Source organism: Mustela nivalis (genome assembly GCF_964662115.1).
Source record: "Mustela nivalis genome assembly, chromosome: 1".
NCBI classification, from domain to species: domain Eukaryota; kingdom Metazoa; phylum Chordata; class Mammalia; order Carnivora; family Mustelidae; genus Mustela; species Mustela nivalis.
In genome coordinates, this window is record NC_139020.1 from 1,308,851 (window position 1) to 1,328,652 (window position 19,802).

Consider the following 19,802-nt stretch of genomic DNA (forward strand, 5'->3'; position numbering starts at 1 on the left):
GCTACCAGCTTCCGCAGAGGCCGCCGCCAGGCTTCTTCCCAAGAGAAGACCCAGCAAGGGAGGCTGCGGCCAGGCCAGGAGACAGGCAGGTCTTCCCAGACACCCCTGTGGAGATCTCTCACACACGGTGAGAGATCACAACCACGCTGACCCTCGCCACACAGGGCCAGTTCCAGAACCAGAGAAGAAAAGGTGACTGCCCCGGGTCAGAACAGCAGCAGTGAGGCTCTGAGGGCTGTGCACCCACAGAATGCCCGCTTCTCTCTGCCGATGGCCAGGGAGACCCGCCAAGGGGAACGTGAGCAGGAAGCCACGGCTGGTGCACCTGGCCTGGAGTGCCCAGCGACCGGCTCCTCCCGCGACCTGGAGCAGCCCAGCGCAGCACCCCAGCGCCCCAGCCACGGTCAGTCCAGGCTCCTCTGTGGCCTGAGCCGTGTGAAGGTGGCCGTGTGGCCCCAGACGTGGCAGGAAGCCCTGCTTATCTCAGACGAGAGATACCCGGTCCTCCCTGCTCTCTGCGTAAATATGAGGGAGCAGCAAGGATGATACGAGACTCATCGACAGATTTCAGTAGCCTAGGAACGGACGACGCTGTTGGCTCTGAAAACAAGATAAAGATGTCCTTGGCTTTAGAAAGGGCACGAAGGGGCGCGTGGGCGGCTCGGGTCATGGTCTCGGGTCCTGGGAGCGAGTCCCACGACGGGCGCCCTGCTCACGGGGGGTCTGCTTCTCCCTCTGCCTCTGCCTCCTTCTCCCCCTGCTTGTGTTCTCTCTCACTCTCCCAAATAAACAAATAAAATCTTTATTAAAAAAAGAAAGGAAGGAAAAAGGAAAGAAAAGAAGTGAAACCTAGACCTGATGCTGGTTCTGACACCTCCAGGACCTAAGATCTACCTTCAAGAAAGAGAAGTAAAAATGTATGAGGATGGTTCACGACTCACATTGTGTGGGCTTGCAAGATGCTCTATTCACACAATTTTTAAAGTAATTATTCAGGTAAAGTTAGATTTAAGCTACCCAAAGCTTCACCGACTTCCTCCACCTCACTGGCTACGTTTTTGCACAATTCCTCATTCGACAATCACTTTAATACTTACAGGACGATACGTGACACTATATTGGGGTGTCATTCTGGCTTATAAGTTTACAGATGAGTAAGATGCACCCATTTTTAAAATTCAACATGTATACAACAATGGGAAAATTACTTTTGATGAGGATTCTTGAATTCTGATTCATCTACAAGGGTTCAACCATCCTACTAAGGCTTAGTCCCCATAATTATTATTTTCTAAGATGAGATTCCAAGGTGCAACTACACCGGAAAAGAAGATAACGTTTACTGCCACGGAAGTGCTTTTCTTTGCGGTCCGTCTTTCCAATGCCCCTTGGCAGCCGGTTACAATACAGCAGAAGACTGCGGGGCCGGTGCGCCAGCTGACTCCGTTTCTGCCAAGAGGCCAAGGTCAGCTGATAAGCCAAGGATGGGCTTTGGAAGTTCCCCATCCCCGACAGACACCCCCCCGGCCGGCCTGGAGAGGTGTCGTGCCAGACCAGGGCAAGGAAAGGGCGTGCGGCTTTGGCTCTGGGTGTCAGCAGGGCCAGGCAACACCTTCTACACCAACGGGCCCCGCAGGTTTAAGGGTCTTCTCCACAGACAGGATGCTGGGGGCGGGGGGGACCTGGCAGGAGCCAAGACCCACCCAGACTGCGCTTTTCACACCGTTTCTCAGTACCCCCAACCAAGGAATGAGGGAAGTTGATCTCTACGGGCTTTTAAATTGTCTAAATAAGTCAAACAGAACTAGTTTCTCTTACTAAAATGGGCGAATGCATTCCTGAGGCCCCGGCCTGCGTTGAGCCTCCCACCTGGCCCAGCAGCTCAACTCACTGGGACCCTCTAGATCTGCACCCCCCAGGCAAACCCAGCAGGCTCCCCGGGCGGAAGCCTGGAGAACGGGGGCCCGTGCCTGACCTCCTGCACCCACCCGGCAGCAGAGTGGGGAGCAAACGCACCATGCCGCACGGGGCCCGGGGCCGAGCCCGTCCTTCAGAGCCACCACCTCCCGAAGCGCGGGGCCCCACCCGCCCCACCGCCGTGCCCCGGTGCCTCGGGAGGCGGAGACCCTGCCGGGAGGGAGCCGGCCACGGGCACCCAGAGGGCCGCAGAAGACGATGCTGGCGATGAGCTTGCCCGCGGCTCCAACGGAGTGTCACTTCACTGAGTCAGTTACCCTCATGACCCCTGAAAAAAACCAACCTTTCGTAATGTAAAACCGCAGATCCGACTCCACCATCTTCTCCTCTCGAGAATTTAGTGAAGCAGAGATAATCACAGAAGGCGTAAAAGTGGACATCAAGGAATACTGAAGCAGGGAATTTTGAATCAAGCAGTGGGAAAAACTAGATTAACTGAAGGTCGATCTAACAACAGGGGCAAAGACAAGCGGCCGTCTGAGTCGGGGACACAGCAAGGCCGGTGAACTGAAGAACAGGCTGCTTCCAAGTGTTCCGGAACCTGCGCTAGGACTCTGCTCCCTACTACACCGCTGGCATCCCAAGCGCTTGACGCACGAAGTAGGTGCTCAAGAAAGACTAGTCATGATCGCAGGAAAAGAGCTTGTTTGTACAAGGGAGGGTGAAGAGCCGCACGAGCGCGAGATGAGATGCCCCTCAGGCCGCAGGACGCTCCTACTGTGGACCCTCCCTCGTCTCTCCAACAAGGGCAGTTGCTCCAGAGGCGGCGATGGCGGCCAGATGCTCGGGTTTCCGACAGATGTCGCCAGGAGCCCTGCACCTCGCTAGCTGTCAGTGAGGAGACCGCGCTGGCTCTGAGGGGAGATGCGGAGCTGCGCGTGCACAGAGCAGCAAACAAGGAGGAGCAAGGACAGCAGGGGACCAAGACCAGAGCAGCGGCTCCCCAGGGAGGCAGCAGGGCTGACCTGGACGGGCATGGACCAGAGGAAGGTCACCGGGCTGCCCGCCAGCTCCTACCGGCTCAGGGGAGAGGACTTTCTGGAATGGCCCAGCGGACGGCTCATTGGTAGCTTGAAAATATTTGCACCACAGAAATCGGCAAATGCTACACATCAGGGCCCTTCGCAACCCCGTCCCTCCAAACACACCAGCTGTGAAGGAGTTGCCCGCACGGAGCTACACCTTACGGGCTGCGAACTGTGCTGCATAGAAGCAAAATGCTGGGAGCGGGGGGCGCGGTTGGGGAGAGGGTCAGGGCTTGTTTGGGAGAAGGAAAAGGTGGTGAGACACACAGCAGAGTGAACTTCCAGTGTGTCGCAAGCAAAGAAGGAAGAAACGTAGAACATCAGGAAATCATTAATAAAATTACCATATTAACAGATTGGAGAGGACAGACCATAGAACCGTCCCGACAGAAGCAGGAAAAGCTCACGAGATTCCACCGCTGGTCTCCCAAGAGCCTCTCAGCAAGCAGGCAGGGAGCCACTGCCTCGCTGGACAGCTGGTCCGTCCCGCGCCCGGCGGCGAAGCCCGACGCCCGGGCGCCGAGTCAGAGCAAGAGGGGGCCTCCGACCACGGCCACCGTGCGCGCAGTGCCTGCGGGCTGGGACCAGACGCCCAGCCCGCCGACGAGGGCAAGGACGAAGACGCGCAGGAAACAGCATCATCTGCACGATTTGACCCTCTCCCCAGAAGACACGGGACGCAGTGACACGTGGGCGAGCCCGAGCGCCGTTCTGCGCAGCAGGAACAGGGGTCGGAAACCGCTCCGAACGGCCCCGGCCGGCGGTTCTCGTCCCCCAGCACAGGGCAGACCGCTGGGTGACGGCCGGGCCACCGGCTCCGCGACTGGAGAAGTACCGGCTCTCACTTCAAACCGCACAGGAGCGAATTCCACACGGATAATAAGCTAAGTGTGGGGAACAGACTATAAAACTGGCAGAAAAAATGAAAGAGGAAAGAAGACTCCTAAGGTAGGAAAATGTTCTCAGACAGGACTGAAAACCCAAGTCATAAAGGAAAAGCCCAGTAGAGTTTAATACGTCAACCTTTAAAATCTCTCTTTGGGAAAAGAAAAGCAGTGAAACCACAAGACCAAGGACAACCGAGGAGCACACCCAGAGCCCTGTGAGAGGTCCCCGGGAGGGGCCTCAGGCCTCCCCGTCAGCCAGGGCTGCGGCTGCCTTCCCCAGCAACCCCAAGGCCCCCGCCCCACAGCTCCAGAACGCTGCAGCGGGGCACGAGGGCCCCGAACGCCCAGGAAGGAGGCAGGAGGGATCTCTCAGCCGACCCGACGCTGAATCGGGGCGGCAGCGGGGACCCCGCCCCACCCGGAGCTCCGCGGGTCCCGTCACACTCCGTCCGCCGCGGGCTTTCCTCTTCGGCCTCCTACTTGAAAGGACAGACTTAGAGGAGAGTCACGGTCGGGAGCTCCCCCGTATCCCCCGCCCCCCTCCTATGTCTGCATCCCACAGCATCGCGGATAAATCACAGAATTAGGAAATCGACTCCAGCACGAGCTGTACGCGCAGCCCCAGCTCTCCTCCTGAGACCCTCTCGGCGCCAGGACCCCATCCAGAAGCCACGCCACGTTCTGCCCTCGGCCCCCTCCAGAAGCTCGTCCCTGGGCCCCTGGGCACTCAAGGAGCCTTGACTCAGGTCACTTGACTCAGGTCAGGTGTCGAGCCAGGCCGGTCTGCTGCCTGCTGGTGACAGCCCCGTGACTGTGACGTGCGTCTGGGGCGGGAATACCAGAGACGGGATGTGCCATCTGGGTAGGTGGAGGCCCTGGGTCTGATCACAGGACGCGGTAACTTGCATCGCCCGGAGAAGGCGGCGTCTGCGGCTTTCTCCACTCTAGAGTTACCGTTTTTCCCTCTTTAATGAATAAGTAACTCAGGGAAGAGATACTTCGAGTCGAGGCCGGTATCCTGTTTCTCCTCAAACCTGGCCCGCGAGGCTGAGCCCCCGCGCCGAGCTGCTGGGGTGCCACGTGCCTCGCCAGACGCCGCACGGGTCGGGCTCTTCTGCCGGGACAGCGGCCCTCGGCCCAGCGCGCTTCCTTCTTTATGCCGCCACGGTTCCGCCCGGCGTGCAGCGGCGGCCGTCATCCTAGCCGGGGGCTACAAGCTGATGCTATCATCACGCATTTCCCCACTCAGCTGGGCTCAGTGGGGCCCTCTGTGCCCCTTCCGGGCGGCCCCTGCTCCCCCGACATGCCCCACCCTTTCTGAACGCGTCCTTCCTCTGCACACCAGCCGCACCCCCGTCGGGGGACCCCGTGGCTCTCCGGACAGGGTGGAGGAGAAGGATGCTTGGGCGTGCTCGCGTGCTGGCCTTGCCAAGGACAGAGCTAGCACACACGCACACACGTGTATCTCTGCGTCTCCACACCCGCCCACCCCTGTGTGCACGAGTTAGACACCGTGGGTTTACACAGTGACCCGGTCCCAGCCCAGACGCACCGGGCCCTTGAGCCTGCCTCCGGGCCCCGGCACACTTGCTATCACTCCAACCTGACCCTTGCAAGAAACAAAGGCACCGCTAGACTCCAGCTGCACAGAATCGAGCCGGAATGTGGCCTTCCGAGACCCAGCTAACCCGCGTCCTCCTGGCCCGTCTTCCGTGGCCGCAGCATCGTTCGTCCTACGGCAAGGTGTGCTTGTGTGTGGAGTCCACGTTCAGCCCCCCACACCCTGGTGGGTTTCCTTACTTCATTCCAGACTCAGGCTGCCCTGATGTGTCCTGTGGCCCCACACGGGCAGCTGGGTCTGCGCCCCCTCCGCACCCCCCACCACGGCACCACCTTCAGCTCAGCCTTATCCTGCCCACGTCCCTCTGGCAGGAAGGTGCGGCCAAGCGGGCGTCGTCTTAGCGGAGGGCAGCGCACTAGCCACTGGCACTGTGGCCCACTCGCCTTCTGTGTGTTCTGGACATCACCCCGAATCAGTTCGCAGAGACTGTCCTCCACACGGCCTCTCTGGACGGTCAGCACACTCGCATCTCCCTACAGCCAGAGGAGTACCCTCGGGCTAGACTCCTAGGAGTGGCACTGCTGGGTCAAGGCACGCGGCACACGGGGCTCTGTAGGCCGAATGGCGGCTTGGACACGCCCAGCCGGGCGTCCCTGACCTCCTCCCCGACGGCGGAGACAGAGCGGATCAAACGCTGGGAAAGAGCTCAGCCGCGGGCCCCTGAGCAGCACACCGCACGCCGCACACCGGGCTGCCATCGCAAGGAACCCCAGCAGCCATGCTCGCCGTCACCACCGTTTGTCCTGGAGGAGAAACGTTCACACTATTCAAGAAGCTCGATGCACCTCCCAGGGACCCAAAGAGCCGCCTCAAGTCTGAGCAGCGGTTTTAGCAGCGTGACCGTAACGAGACGCTTTCGGGCTACACGCCGCCGCGAGGCCCACGGCCGCACGAGCACAGGCACGCGGAGCGGGTCGGCCGCCGTCGGGAACGGCGTCACTCACGATCGCGCCTACTGCCCGGCCCAGCCACGGGGAACAGGCCTGCCGCACCCTGCGGGGGGTACTCGCCGGCAGCTAACGGAATCAACCGGGTCCGTTCCCCAGCACGGCGAACCCCAAAACCCTGTGGCATGACGGGAGCGGACACGGGAGAGGCCACACGGCCTGACTCCACATAGGTCTGTAGACGCAGGAAGGTCAGTGGCACTCACACGTGGTACCACGAGCACCGGAACATTCTGGGGGCAACGCAGGCGTGGTAACGGCTGCACGGCCCGGGCCTCTGCGAGAATCCCCGAGACCGCCGAGCGCACATCTCACGGCAGCCGCGGAGCACAGCCTCACCCTCCTCATGGCAGCTCTGCCCGCTCGGAGCCGGCCCGCAGTCACACACCAGCCCCCGGCCGCACGCCTGCCCGCGGCCATCGGGAGACTCCGGCGGGAGCTCGCCCGTCGCGCACAGCCCTGCCCTCTCCCGCCTCCTGCACCCATGGCGGGGCTCCATCCACGGGGGACGTCCCGCCTCAGAGTCTGGGCTCGTTAACGGAAGACACCTCCCTCTCCTACAGCAAGGCCTTCCGGAGAGACCCCCGAGTCCATCAAGCACCCCTCTCCTACCCTGCCCTGCAAAGAGAGGGCTGATCCACGTGGGGAGCTTAGGGGGGCTGGGCGGGACAAGGGGCACCGCACACGGGCTGTCAGCTCTCCGCCCCCGCATCCCTGCGCCGCATCCCGCTGGTTTGGTCCATACCTGCTGTTTCTATGGAAACACCAATCCCTCTCAGGTTCGTCGGAGGAAGGAAACTCAAGGAGAGTAAAATGACCAACGACGTCACTCGTTCAGGAGAGTGAGGAGAGCAGGAGTGAGGAGGGGTCACGGTAACCCCAACGCCCCCCGTGACGCCCCCGTGACGCCTCCCCGCGGCCGGACCGCAGCACACAGTGCCGCGACTGAGGTCCCCGTCTCAGCACATCCAACAGCTGCCGGAACCCGACAGGACTGATCCTCCCCGGGGCTTCGGGGACGGTCCAGTCTAGGCTGAACTCTGGGACCCACATGATTGCGGATCTCAGGTCCCGTGACTGGGTCCTGGGAAGGCCGCCCTGGGTTCGGACTCCGGGCTCAACTCCCAAACCAGCTTGCCCCACAGGCCGAGCCTCCCCCCAGAGCTCCGTGACAGGAGGGCCTTGAAGCATTTCGGGAACTTCCGAAGGAGAGTCAAGTCCTACCATATTAACAACAACAACAACGCAGTCTGGGAAGCCGCCCAGCGAGAACGCCGCGCGGACGATGGTGCACACGGTCGGAGCCGGCGCCCGGGACTGGGTCGGGAGCCATCCCTCTGTCGCTTGGGTCGATCGCTGCGGGAAGACGCTCCGGACCACAAAGCCGGCACTTGCACGGACTGATCTCCCCCGTCGCTGGCTCCGGGACACGGTCCCTCCTCTCACCACAGCTCTGTGGGCTGCGGCCCGAGCCCAGAGCCCCTGCACCCGCAGCTATAGGGACGGGCCCCAGGCCGAAAGTCGGGGCAGTGCCGCCCCATGCCCGCGCCCACACGCCCCTTCTGTACGTGGAGACACCCCCTTCTGCCCCACGCGGCCACACTCGGGGACAGGCACAGAGCCCGGCCTCCACAGACAGGAACCCGTGAAAGGAGGTGCCCAGCAGAACCCTGAAAGAGAAGACAAGGATACGGAGGAGCCTCCGTGTGGGGTTAGGACGGCGCGTGGGCAGCGGGAAACCCGGTGCCGTGACCAACTCAGCCTCATCAGATGGCGGGAAGCCATCTTGCATGCCGGAGCGAGTTCCTCTTCTCGAGAAAACCAACTCACCCCACGTGCTTAGTGCTGGAAGAGGCAGGGAACCGGGGCGTCCTGCCAACGGCCAAAAGCAGGAGGGAAGCAGGGTCCACGCGCGCTGCCCGCACACGGAGCCGCGGCCTCAGGCGCACCCGCCAAGCTCAGCGCCCCACAGCCAGACTGTGCGAAGCTCCCAGAGGCGGCTGGCTCCCTCCTTACCTGCAGCCAGCTCTGCCAAGCTGCCGACTCTCCCACCGGAGACACAGTCCTCGCTCGATTCCGGGCCACCGACACCGACTCGGCCCCCGAGACTGAGGAGCTAGCGAGAGGGGCCGTCTGGAGTCCCTGGAGCCGGGACCCAGGACGGACCCCCAGCTCCCTTCCCGCGCCCCACCTCCTTCTGCAGGCTGCCTGGCCCAGAGGGAGGCGGCAGGACGCTCCGTGCCACGTGCAAGGCTCTGGTGGGTCTCGGCTGCCGGCAAGGGACGCGGCGCTGCCTGCTTCGACAGGGGACCGCACACAGGTACCAGGACGACAGCTGATGAATGACCCTGGAGACCCCGAGACCCTGGGAGTTGACTTCACTCTGCGTGCGGCCGTCTTCTGGAAATGGAACAAAGCTTGGAAATCGCCCCGACCGGCCCTGTTCACACCCGAGGGCCGAGCGGCAGGATGCTGAAGGGAAGCCCGAGCTCAGAGGCAGCTTCCTAAGTCCCAGCGCGCCCTCTCTTGCCTCCTCCTCTGCGCTGCGTCCTCCTCCGGGCACCCAGCGGCCACCTTCCCTCCGGGTTGGCGACCCTCGAAGCCCCCACCGTTGAACCGGTGTGTTTTCCGAAAGCTCCCAGAATTACTCGCTTTCTCGCTTGGGTCCCAGGCGGTGGGAACCCTTGCTCCTCCAGCTGTTTCGACTTAAGAGAACGCGTCCCAGCTGTGCGTCGCCCTAAGGGGTTCAAACGGCAGCGGCGGCGGGACACAGCCGCTCTCGTAGGCTGACAGGACTCCCTGTGTTCAACAGACTAAACTACGATATTGTACTTCAGGGTTTCAGAACAACTTCGAATGTTTTGTAAATGTTTCACTCTACAAAGAAAAGCACACAAATCTGGAGATAACACAGACATACGGGGCATAAATAGATGCCTGATTCACCAAGTGCGGCAGGAGCAGGGGAGGGGCGCGGCGGGGAGGGCGACCACAGAGCCTCCATGCGCTCTGCCCACTTACTACCTGCAGAGTAAGAAAACCCCAGTCCTTCGGTCCAGACACAGGTGCGCGCCCACTCTCTGCCGAGCCGTTCTGAGCCCCGAGGGCAGAGACGGGCCAGAGCCTTGAGCCCGTGAGACCAGCGCTTGCTCAGTCGGACGGCAGCCTGATGGGAGGGAGGGGTGCGGGGAGGAAGATAAACGGAGGGACAGCAGGACACACCGTGGCTGGCTGAGGTGGGGGGAGCAAGCCCAGGAGGTGGCTGGGGGCGAGGCCCCAGGGCTGGAGGGGGAAGGGGAGAGGGAGACGGCCGGGAGGACCCTGAGGTGGGGGAGAGGCGGGGCTTGGGTGGGCAGTGATGGATCCATCCCCGCGCTTCAGCTCTGATCAGGAGGCCGGTCGGGAACCGGCAGCAGGAGACCCCGGCAGGAGGCTATGGAGGCAGCAGTCTGGGGGGACGATGGCCCACGTCAGGGAGACCCTTCCGAGCCACGTGGGCAGCGGCCGGCGTCCCTGGCTCCACCGCGCCCGACGCACCGTGACAGCTTACAGAATGCGAGCCGAAGGTCACCCCGCTCTGCCGGACCCTGCCCGACCTCTTACATCTGGTCCCCAGCTGAGAAACAGGCGCGACGCGCTCGGGAGGGATCCGTGAGCCCACGACAAGCACTCTCCGTGCTGCCGGCTCTGCCACACGCAGCAGAGCGAGGGACCCTCTCCAGCAGACCCCGCTGAGCACAGAGCCCGAGGCGGAGCTGGATCCCCCGACACCGACACCAGGCCGGGACGACCCTGAGGCCATGAGGACCCTGGGGCCGGGACGACCCTGAGGCCATGCCTCGAGCTGAAACCAAGAGTCAGACGCCTGCCGACTGAGCTACCCGGCACCCCTGCTGCCCTGCCTCTTACCAACAACGCGGCATACACGTCCCGCATCACGCACACATACGTGCATGTTCCGCACGTGACACACCAAAGGATCAGTGACTGCCAGATTCAAACAGAATCGGAGAGAAAGTGATGCCCGCAACCGAAGGACCTTCACCTCAGGTCTCAGAGAGCGCGAAGAGCCCCTGCTAACGCCCCCTGCTCCTCACCCCCAGATCCCCTCTGCACGCAGCCCGCACTCGGCACCCCCAGCCTCCAACTCCGCACGCACAGCTCACCTCCAAGCACCTCCATCAGTGACGGGACAAAGGCTGCAGTCCACCCCACCCCCCAGCGGCTCCAACAAGCAGGGTTCCTGCAGGCTGTGCCTTCCACTGGGAATGTCCTTGTCCCCGCTCTGGGGAAGAAGAGCTTGTCTCCGCTGGGCATCAGCGTGGCACCCCTCTGGAGAGAGGCCTGACCTGCCCAGCGGCCGCCCTCTGATGCAGAGCGTCTGCCCTAGTGCCTGGCTTAGCCTCCCCGCTGCAATGATGGCCTGAGGAGGCAGAGGGCTTCTCCTTGAGAGGGTGTCCTTGCACGATGACTCACACAGAACCTGTCACTGTGGGAAAGAGAGCCCAGAGCGGCATGAACAGTCTTCCCGTGGCACAGAGCGCGGGCACACGCAGGGAGCCGGTGAAGGCTTCCTCACCCCCGAGCCCACGGCGGGACTCCTGCGCACGCGCCAGCCCACCGCGGACAGCACAGGCCCGCGCGAGGAGGAGGCCCTTCGCCCCAGCCGGCAGAGGGCTGCTGCCCTGGGGACAACCAGCTTCACTGGGCCGAAGCGACCCTGTCCTCCCCCGGGAGGGGGGGCCGTCCAGATGCAAAGCTCCCCCCTTCTAGATGGCCAGAGACAACCGCAGCCCAGGCGGGAGGCACCCCGCGCTCGTCCTCAGGAACAGGACCCGACCCGGTGGGGAAAGGCGCCGGCGTCTCATGAAGGTCATGACACTTTCTGAGCCGAGGCAAGGAATGACTCTGGTAAAGCGAAATACTGTTCCCACGTGTGTCTTTCCATAAGGAGGGCCCAAGGCGTGCTTGACGCCAGGAGCTAAGAAGAAACTGGGGCCTACGTTCGAGAGCACGAGCCCCGAGTTCCTGAGACCGAGACAAGAGTCTGATTTGTCTTATGCCTTCCTTTCAAAAGGGCAGCACGTCTTCCAGAAGTATCGTGAAGCGAGTCCAGGTCCCCGTGCGCAGAGGTCCTGCTGCTCCAGCCTCCCGCCCACCTTCTCAAGGACGTGGCTCCTGCAGCGACCCTCTTCCCGACGTCATACAAAGCTACCCCCCCCCAACTGGGTCACTCCTGTGAACCCATAAACACACCATCATCATCTCCATCTGAAGAACGAAATCACGTGACTCCCTGGAGCCCAGGACCCCTCCAGCTACAGACCCACACTCTGCCGGCTTTTAACCAGACTCCCCCGGAGAACGGTGCCCTTGACCACTGCAAGGCTCACTGCCTCAGCCCTGGCTCCCAGGCCCCAGGCCCTGCGGCTTCCGCCTTCAACAGACCCCTTTACAGCAGGTGTGGCCAGACCCTCCTCCTCCGGAGGCTCCACCCTGTCTATAGCCACAACGGCCAAAAGGCTCCCAAATTTACATACTTGGCCCCAACTGCGTCTTGAGCCCAGGCTTGAATTTCCACTTGTATCCAAACATCTCCACGCGGATGACTAATCACAGAAGTAACAAGCAAACCTCGTTAGCACTGTCGGAGCACTGTTTTAGGCGCCACGTTGGCGCAGTGTACTGACCCAGCAACCAGAGGATAAAGGTTGCCACCGCCCTGCCTAACGTAGGGATCAGAAAACACAAGCAGAGGAAGACCCGACAGCTTGCTCGAGATTACACGTCCGAGCCGCGGCGCAGAGATCTCCAGGGCAGCGTGCTCAAGGCCCAGCCCGTGGGCGCGCCTGCGGAGGAACGGCCTCGGCCAGGCTCTGCGGCCCCCACAGCCCGCCCCCAGCGCCTGCTCACCCCGCACACGCTCACTTTCCCCAGCCCCCCATCTCCTCCCCAGCGCCAGCCAACCGCTCGGGCCGGCAACCCAGGGACCGGTCTGCGATGTTCTGATCCTAATGGGCCTGCCCACCCGCCCACCACACGTGCCAGTCGGCCAGCTCTCAGACGCGCATCTCCCCACACAGGAACACTCTGAAATCGGACATGCCGGGCACAGGTGGTGTCTCACAGTGACAGGAGACAGGACGACATGGCCCGTCAACAGGCCGGTCAACAAAGACCGGAAACCTGCCCTTAACAGCCGCCAGGAAGATCAAGACAGCACCCGCACGGTCCGAGCGAGCATCAGGGGCTTGGACGACCCCCAGATGGCAGGGGGAGCTCGTACGGAGAGCGGGCACAGGGAACAACAGAGGGGCAGCTTGGAGCACATCGATGCTCAAAGACTGCCTGGGAAGAATCGGATTTTTAACAGAAAGACACTTTGTAATTACTGTATTTCATTCCACTTGTGTTTTCTTTTTTTTTTTTTCTCTTTCTTTTTTTTTTTTAAAGGCACAAGGATATGATTTTAAGACTGTGCTTCAAGTCCAGGAGCGCTGAGTGAGTGGAAGTGAGGCAGAGGAGTCTGAAGGCACCCCACACCCCGTGTGACCGGCCGCATGTCCCCTGCCAACAGTACAGAGCCCTTGGACAGCGGGCCGGGGCTCAGGTCACCCTCTGGCCCATAGGGATCTTGGCACGTGCCCCTTTGGAGCCCCCCGCCTGCAGCCGTGGTGGCGGGAAGAGCCCCCGTGTCCCGGGGCCTCCGGGCAGTCCTGGCATCGCCCCTTACACGTGCCCTCACTGGATGGGAGGACACAGGACACGGCCCACCTTTTGGACTCTCCTGAGATTTAAGTCGTAGATAGAAGGGGACCCAGAAGCCTGGCTTGTCCTGAGTCTCTGACACACACGAGCAGCGGCTGTCCAAAGGCTGCATCCTGACCTTCCCTCATCCAAGACTCCCCAGGGCACCTAGGGAGGGAGGGAGGGCTGCCCTCGGAGGGCTTCCCACCACACCCCAGTGCCAGTCCGAATTCCTCACAGCAGCCGCGGCCCTCCCCGAGCGGCACGGACAAGGGAGCTCCTGCGGAGTCCACCCTGCCTGCCGGGGGGCACCCAGCTCCCCCGTCCTCCGGGCCACCCCACCCCCGCGGCATTCTCGTATTTTCACTTCCTGGCACAGTAAGACTTCAGCTGGCAATTACCGTCCTCTCCTCCCATAAGGCGAATCCTATGAGGGCAGGAACTACCCTTACTGGCTCACACCTGTCTCCAGCTCCTGGAACAGCAACGGTGCCGGCGACCCCGTGGGACAAACAAGCCGCCCACACTTCCCGTGCAAACTCCAGGTCCCTCCAGGCCGTCGCAGCCTCGCACCCCAGCTCGCTTCGATCCATCACAAAGATGCCGGACGGAAAACCAAAGTGTGTTCTCTCGGTGCGGTCCCAGGGCACCTCGCACACACGCGTGGAGGAAAGCGGCGGGCAGCAGGAATCGGGCCCCGCTGCACAACAGCGTCCGGGCCCCGCGGCCCGCGAGCGCGCAGGAAGGCCGTGGGAAGACCTGTTTCCGCCCCTGCGTCTTCCCTGGCCACGTTCCGAATAAAACGTGGACAGTCACTCAAGCAATAAAGACATTTAATTGCTTCAACATACAATTTTTAGTTTATTTTTATTTTTTAATTAACTTTTTGGTTAACATATAATGTATTATTTGTTTTAGGGATACAGGTCTGTGTATTTTTATTTTAAGTAAGCTCTACATTCATCGTGAGCTCGAACTCATGACCCCGAGATCAAGAGTCACGGCTCCACTGACTGAGCCGGCCAGGTACCCCTCATGTACAATTTTTCTATGAAATTCTCACTGTTTACTTTTTCTACCACACATTATGAATATACTTTTAGAGGGTTGTTTTTTAACACCACCATTTCCATCACACCGAATTACAAATTTGGAAATTCACATTTTAGAAAATTAACACAAAAAACCGTCAAGTTCTTAAATAAAACTGGAACTTTCTAAGCTTTTCAGGTTCACACTAAGATTGACAATCGTTCTTAAAACTTTTTAAAGGCCGGTAAGTATATAATTTCACCTATTAATCTCCAAAGTACACTTTCCAGCCACCCCCTATTTAAACAGCAGTCTCGTTCCTAAGTCTTGACCCAGCGCGTCACAGCATTCCAGGGAATAAACCCTTCTGAACTCGACTTTAGGACGAAGGGTTGTGGGGACTAGTCCAACCGGGTCGGTTTCGCCTGCTCCCACCTACGAAACTCTTCGCAGGCCGCAGCGAACATTAAAACTGCATTAAATCACAGTGCCGCCTGCCTGTACTCGGACCATGGCCTGGAGCTACACGATCAACGTCAGGTAGCGCGAACGGAGCGGAACGAGCCTTCTGAACGCACGGTCACACGCTTCCGTCGCCACGTGAGAACTGGAACGCTGTCCGTCTTCACGCTTTATAACCCAAGTCACGCCTCTTACTTTTTCTAATGAAACGCTATGAAGCGACTGGAACTGCCGGCGTCTGAGCTTTCGTGAACTCTCTCTGTTCAGCACTCACCCCAGCCCTGGACAGGGAGGGCCCCGCACACAGCACGCCGTGGAAGTATCTGTCAACAGAATTCAGTTTGCTTTATTCGTTCACCAGAGAAACGCAAGTTGAAAGAATTTTTGCATTCCCCAAATCTGGAAGCAGCTGAAAGGCTCTCACAACGCGTCAGTTCACAACGGGGAGCATTTGCCTGGAGCCGAGCACCGTGTGCGGACCATGACGGTATCCGCTGAGCCTCTGTGCGGACCATGACGGTATCCGCTGAGCCTCTGTGCGGACCATGACGGTATCCGCTGAGCCTCTGTGCGGACCATGACGGTATCCGCTGAGCCTCTGTGCGGACCATGACGGTATCCGCTGAGCCTCCTCCCCTGGCGTCTCCACACTGGCTCCGTGAGCTCAGCGCACCTCGCCGTCCTGGCCCGCTGTTCTTTTCACCACTGCCCCTGCAGAAGGGCTTCCTTTTCTCCCTTCCAGCTAGAGCTTCCGAGGTTGTTGGAGACGTAGCTGAGTCTGTTCGGTCTCGGAAGCCTTGGCCACGGAACAGGGCATGACTCACAGAGGCACTCCTCTCAAAGCCCCTGCGCGTCCCCTGCCTCCCCGTGCGGCAGGGTCTCCACACCCAGCTCAGCAGGTCCTGCCCAGCCCGAGGGGTGGCTGTGCTTTGGGGGCGGACCTGCCCACTGGAAGGGCCACGAGGGCACGGACAGCTAATTCTCCTCTCCTATCGAAGCGGTCCCAGCCTGCCTTCTCCCTTTCTCCTCTAGGAAACCCTGGGCAGGCAGAGGATAGTCTCTGCCCCAAAGAAAAGACAGTCATTAAAGACATTTCCCAGGAACGGCTCTTAGACAACCCACTGCTGTAGAAAATGCAGCTGTGGAGGCACCTTTCACGGCGATAGAAATGGGTAAATAGAAGAGGGAACAAAGGAAGGAACGGATATTCCTAGTCCCAAAGCTCCCTGATCCAGCTCTTCTCTCCATCAGGGCACTCAGAGTAAGGAAGCAAGTTTGCTTACCCGGCTGCTCTCCTCCTACTTGCAGAGTGCAACCCCGACCCCACGGCTCCTTAGTAAGGAAACAAAATGTCCTTATCAGAAGTAAGTAGCGGAACCTGGTGCCTAAAAATATTAACTGCGAAACACAGGCCGGGTGGGGACTCCGACAAATCCCGGGCCGGAGCCCGGTTCTTGGGTCTGTAAATGCGGACTCCGACGCTTGCAGCGTCCACAGCTCAATGTGACGCCCTCCCTGCGACCCATCCCCAGCCGGTAATTTTCCTACTGCAGATGTGAACGCGTCAGAATTCATCGCGGGCCACCGGTCGCCCCAGATTGTTCGGGACGGCTCCAGTCGCCCGCCGGCCGGGAACATCCCCGCCCCGGGCCGCCCGCGGCGCAGAGCATCCCACGCGGACACCGCGCCCTCGCGAGGGGGAGGGGACGGGGGGCGGTCGGGGGTGCAGCCCGATCCCGGGGGGCGCAGCTTCCCCTTCTCGGGGCACGGCCGCATCCCAAGGGCGCACTCTCCCCTCCCGGCAGCGCAGCGCCTCCCGCGCGGACACGGTGCCCTCCAGAAGGGGACGCCGGCCGTCCGGGGCGCAGCCATCCCTCCCTGGGGCGGAGAGCGGCGGCGGAGCAGACGCGGCCCGCCGGGGGAGGAGAAGGGTCTGTCCTGGCGCAGTCTCCCATTCCCTAGGGCTCATCTCCATTCCGGGGTGCGGCGTGCCCTTTATCCCGGGGCTCAGCCTCATCCCGGGCACAGTGTCCCCTCCACTGGGGCACAGCCTCATCCCGGGGCACAGCTTCCCGTCCCAGGGGCGCAGTCTCCCTTTCGTCCCGGGACGCAGCCCGACTCTCCCGGCAGCGCAGCGTCTCCTCCCAGGGTGCAGTCTCCCCTTCATTCCAAGCGCCGTCTACCTACCCCCCCAAAACACACACCAGGGCAGCTTCATTCCAGGGCGCCGCACCCTCCACAAGGGGCACATCTTCAGCACTGGGCGCAGTCCACCCCCCGCACCCCCCCACGGCGCAGCTCCATCCCGGGGCGCAGTCCACCCGCTCCGGGCGCAGCTCATCCCGGGGCGCAGCTCATCCTCGGGCGCAGTCCACCCCACCCGCTCCCTCCCCCCGGCGCAGCTCCATCCCGGGGCGCAGCTCATCCCGGGGCGCAGCTCACCCCCCCCCACCCCCGGTGCAGCTCATCCCGGGGCGCAGCTCCATCCCGGGGCGCAGCTCCATCCCCGGGCGCAGTCCACCCCCCCCCCCGGCGCAGCTCCATCCCCCCCCCCGCCCCGACGCAGCTCATCCCGGGGCGCAGCTCCCTCACCCACGGCGCAGAGCATCCCGCGCAGACGCGGCGCCCCGGGGAGGAGACGCGGGGCCGTCCCGGGCGCAGCCTCCCCTCCCGGGGCGTCCCGCACGCGGCCGCGCGGCCCCCGGGACGCCGCCGCGGGGCAGCCCCTCCTGACCCCCGCCCGGGGCCGGGCAGCGCGGGGGTCCAGCTCGCGGCGCACGCCCGCCCGGCCTCCCCACCTGCCCCGCGGCGCTTACATAAACGCGCCCCCGCGGCGGTGCCGGGCCCCGGGGTCCGAGCCCCCGCCCTCGCCTCCCCTCGCCTCGCCTCGCCTCACCTCCGCCGCGGTCCGCCCCGCTCCGCTCCGCACGGCGCGCCCGGGCTCCGACCGCGAGGCCGCGGGGCTCCCCTCGGCCGCCGGGGCTGCGGCGCGCTGGCCGTGGCCTGGCGCGGCCCCGAGCGCGGCCCCGAGCGCGGCCCGACCCCGCCGCCGCCGCCGCCGCCGCCTCAGCCTCTGCCTCAGCCTCCGCCCTCCGCCCGCGGCCCTCCGCGCCGGCTCCGCCTCCCCGCCGCCCCCGCCGCCGGCCGCGCGCACGCCGGGGGGAGGGGGCGCCGCGACGCAAGGCCGTGCGCGCGCCCGCGGGCGGCCAGCCCCCCCGCCCCTCTCCGCGCGGTCCGGGGCTGCGGGGGCGCGCACTCGGCGGGGCCCGGCAGCGCGGTGCGCGTGCTCGGAGCAGGTGGGGTCCCGGGCGCCCCGGCGCGGAGCCGGTCCCCGCGCGTGCCCCGGGCGCTCCCGCCGAGGTCGGCAGCCGAGCGGGCCTGCGGGGGGCGGGGCGGGCTCGCAGGGCGCGGCGACCCGCCGGCTTCCGCCCCCCGCCCTGCGCGGCGCCCCACTGCGCGCACGGCGGGGACACGCGCGGAAATGCCACCGGCTGCGGGGTCGGTTCCGAGCAGGACGCAAACCTCAGCCTCGTCGGGAAAGGCCCACGGCCTTGGAGCGGGTGCTGAGAGCGGAGCGGGCGGTGCGGGCGGCGGGGACTCCGGGGCTCCCGACCCCGCAGAGCGGGCCCCCGCCCAGGCTGGACCCCGAGCCACCGAGCCGCGCTCAGGGCCGCCTGAGCTCGGGCCCTCCGCCGGCCTCCCGCCCTGCAAAATGGGCCTAGGGCGGGGGAGGAGCCCAGGCCAGAGCCCGGTGGGCAGGACCCCCACAGCAGCCTGCACTGACCACACGGGCCAGGGACCTGCTTCCAGCCGCTCTCCTGGAAAGGAGCCGCCTCTGTCTGGGGCCAGCCCGCCAGCAGGCCAGCCCGTCCCCCAGCCTGAGGGCTAAGGGCCAGGCACAGTGCCCAGAGGAGCACTTGTGGACAACCCAGGAAAAATCGGGACTCCCGGAATGCCCTCTAGGGACTCCACCTTAATAAACAAATACGTGCATGAGGACTTGAGACCGGTTTCTGTGAAAGAGACCCCCAAACCAGGCTGCTTGACTGCTCACGATCCTATGGCCACCAGCTCACAAAGCTCAAGTCCGCTTCTTGGGACATGGGCTGAACCCACACGCCCCGGCCACCGGCAGGGATGGGGGATGGGGGAACCAGGCGGCGTGTCACCTGCACTCAGCAGGCTGGCCAGGGCTGATTCTCATGGTGCGGGACTTCCATCTGCAACGAGAGGAAAGGCAGAGCTCAGTGCATGGGGCATTTCCAGCCTAAAGTCTCATTGGCCAAAGTCACAGGGCCAAACGCTGAGTGGGTGTCAGGGGGGCTGTGCAGGGCACATGAAGGGACGTGTGATTCACTGGAGGTCACTTCTCTGTGTCTCTCTTCCACAAGCAAGCCTTCGTTTGGTGCAGCCGGACCGGGACCTTCCCGCTCACACTGCTTGGACACAGACCGAGCAAGGAGCCAGGGATCACGGGCGAAGCCGGGCTTGGGGTGTTCCGCCCTGACTTGGGACGATGGCACACAGAGCATGCTTCTTTATGCTGATGTGGAGAAAGCAGTTTCCAGCCACCAGGGCCAAGATGTGGGACGTTGCCACACCCACGTAGCACCTGTGAGGTCCAGGGCCGCGATGAGGGTCCTACAGGCTGCAGAGGAAAGCCTGCCCGTCCCTTGCTTACCGTCAGCGTCAGACACCGGGGCACTGGGACGATCCCTGGGTCTCCACAGAGGTCTGGCAGCTGAACTGCGTGGGGGCTACAACCTGGCAGCAATTCCATGTGGCCCGCCTTGCCCTCCGGGCACTCAGTCTGTTCTTTACTCATGCAAACTGTGAAAATAAAATATCACTTTGGTGTTTGGGAAAAAACCCACTGCTCAAATGCTCGCCCAGGGAACCCAGGTCTAGGATTTTATAGGAGTGCATGGACCTGTCGGCTGCGGGGCACGCAGTCTGTACACGCCGAAAGACCAGCTTGGCTGCGTTATCCCTCTCGCTGACATGGCCTCCTAGCTGGATCCCATGAGCAGAATTAGAAATCACTCTGGGGGGGCGCCTGGGTGGCTCAGTGGGTTAAGCCGCTGCCTTCGGCTCAGGTCATGAT

The 19,802-nt window shown here is 62.7% G+C and overlaps 1 protein-coding gene and 1 long non-coding RNA gene across 4 annotated transcripts in view; one reads left to right on the forward strand and one right to left on the reverse strand.

The window, feature by feature from the left end:
- ADARB1 (adenosine deaminase RNA specific B1) overlaps positions 1-17,729 on the reverse strand; it is a 130,927-nt gene extending 113,198 nt beyond the window's left edge. For 2 of the 3 annotated variants that reach the window (XM_082719857.1, XM_082719856.1), the window contains exon 1: positions 17,595-17,729. The gene's annotated coding sequence lies outside the window, so the exon portion shown is untranslated. The remainder of the gene's footprint in view (positions 1-17,594) is intronic. The other variant, XM_082719858.1, reaches the window with a different exon arrangement.
- A 184-nt stretch (positions 17,730-17,913) lies between these two features.
- On the forward strand, positions 17,914-19,567 carry LOC309846227. Its single transcript, XR_014301802.1, has 2 exons — positions 17,914-17,994; positions 19,090-19,567. It is a non-coding gene; the product is annotated as an uncharacterized lncRNA (long non-coding RNA).
- Positions 19,568-19,802: the final 235 nt, after the last annotated feature.